We start from the raw sequence: 2,500 nt of genomic DNA, 5'->3' as shown, positions 1-2,500 counted from the left end.
TTTTTTTTTTTTTTTTTTTTTTTTTTAAACAAGTGTCTGTGTCCGAAATTACTTGAAAACAATATTGATGAAAAGTAAATCATCGCGTGATTGTGACTATTGTACAGTATGCAGCAAAACATATCTGATTTCAGGGATTTTCGTTTGAATGTCACTAACTTGCAGCTCTCATATTCTTCGCATTTCTAATGAGACTAGGTTTCAAGGACGAAACATTTTGAAACTTAGCTCAATAACAGATACAGTTCATTAAGTATGACTTTAAATTATTAATGCTAAATTTTTATCAAAATATCAGCTAGCTCGTTATGGAAGAATTAACCCAATTATCTTTAATTATGGTAAAAATGAAAAAAAAAATCATAAATAATTAATGAATTTGACTTTTTAGCCACCACAGTAATGTATTCAACGCAACGAACGTATCGGGGATGTAGTTGTGGGCAGTCTCACGATGGCACTCACAAGCAAGTTATCTGTCAAATATAGTTAGAGCTACCTAACAGAACCGGATAACTGTAACTCTAGTTAAGCTTACTTCACCAGATTCTCTACAAAAATGGTTATAACCAATAGTCTTAACATAAACGAAACAACTGTTTATAGATGGATAAACGGTATAATGAGGGAGAAAAATTGGAAATCCCTCCCAGGAGGCGAGAGATCCCGCTGCGCAAGCGCAGAAGACTAAGAGTTATAAAGCCAACAGCTTAAGCCTAGACTCTAGACTAGAGCCATCCTATCTTCATCATAACCACCATTATTATCATTGTTGTTGTTGTTGAGGTAATTTAAGATACATTGTTATTGTCTTTCTGTAGAATCTGCACATAACACCTGAGGCTGAATATGTCTGACCTGATTATTGTCTTCCATTCATAAAGTAAAAGTAAAATAATAGAAAGGGAAAATTAATTATATTTCTAATAGCAAAAAATAACCCACCACTCGTTTATTTATTTAGTTTTCCTCAAACAGTAGAAACCCGTTGGGAGACTAGAGTTACATAGGTAGCGTTAACTATAGTCTAAAGTATGACTTGTAATAATATATTGCAAGTTTTGCAATCATGATCCCAACAAACGTTTGTTTTATACATAACACGACATAAGCAAAAAATAAGTAATAACTTTAAAATCATATCCCAAATGCATAAATTGTTATCATTAGACTATAAGGCTCTGCTTAAAATCTTATTCATGTAGACGCCCTCTTTCCCAGTTTCCTTCTATCCAGACAGACAGTTCAAATACTATAGTCAATTCTTTTTAGTGAGGCAGATTTGCACCGACTCGCAGGGGTTCCCTTTTAGCTCGGAGATGTTTCCTGATCGCTGAATGGTTGGGCAAGAAAATTCTAACCAATCAGATAGCAGGAAACTTTTCTGAGCTAAGAGGGCACCGCTGCCAGTCAGTGCAAAGGCGCCTCATTAAAAAAAATTGAGTATAGTCTCACTGTCTCATGGAGTCACGTTTACAAAGAGATTCGTACTACAGTAACGTATTTAATTTTCGTTCTGAAATATAATTTTTGCTGAAATGATTTTTCTCGGAAAATTATACATATGTGGCCAACGTTGCCTTATACATGCACATGTTTACAAAGTGAAATATAAGATTAAATACAAAGTGGCAACTTAGGAACAACGCTTCTCCAATTTGCAAAAATAAAAAAAGTATCACCAGTTTTGTCACATACTGTACAATGAACTTCACTTCTAGATACGAAAAACTAGAATTCCATTCTTTTTATATTCTCCTTTTTCTGGATTATTGACCAAACGTTTTGTACTTTTAACTTTCCTCTACTTTTTTTTTTTTTATTCTTTTTTACAAAGGTGCAGTGACATGACAAAGTGGTACTATAGAACTATCGTTTATAGTGCTTCAATGCTTCAGATACAGTCGTAAGGTTAATAAGCTCTTAAGTCACTAAAAATCTTTTATCATATTTCACTGAAGGCTCCACATTTGTAAAAACTACGAATGTATTATAATCATTAGAGCCAACCAATTTCTTTATATGGAAAATATAAATATTCTTAAATATGTTTTCCTACAATCTAAATACATCAAAATATTTACATTAAAAATATGATCTTTTCTCAGCTTTTGTTTCATCTCCACCATATCCCAACAACATAGAATATCCCTTACATTTATTTTCCAGAGTCTCTCATATTTCTAGATACCCCGGTGAACCGAATCTATAGAATGGCCTTAAACCGCATCATCAAATAACAGGATAACTTCTGGTCTGTATTTCATCCGAACTCTGGAAAATGATTACCCATACATGGCGGGGGGAAGGGGGGAGGGGAAGGGGAAGGGGGGAGGGGAAGGGAGGAGTTCCTTCAGCAGAAACATTGTTGGAACGGAGGCTAAACACTAGCGAAAACTCTAGGCTGTTAACACAAAAGCACCACCACTCCACAACACACTAACAACATCAATAAAGGCAAAATTGAAATTCCTTCCATCCTGCCACGAGGACTACAAGA

The sequence above is a fragment of the Palaemon carinicauda genome, chromosome 9 (assembly GCF_036898095.1).
Source record: "Palaemon carinicauda isolate YSFRI2023 chromosome 9, ASM3689809v2, whole genome shotgun sequence".
NCBI classification, from domain to species: Eukaryota; Metazoa; Arthropoda; class Malacostraca; order Decapoda; family Palaemonidae; genus Palaemon; species Palaemon carinicauda.
The sequence above is the reverse complement of the archived record's forward strand: the minus strand, read 5'-3'. Positions refer to the sequence as shown.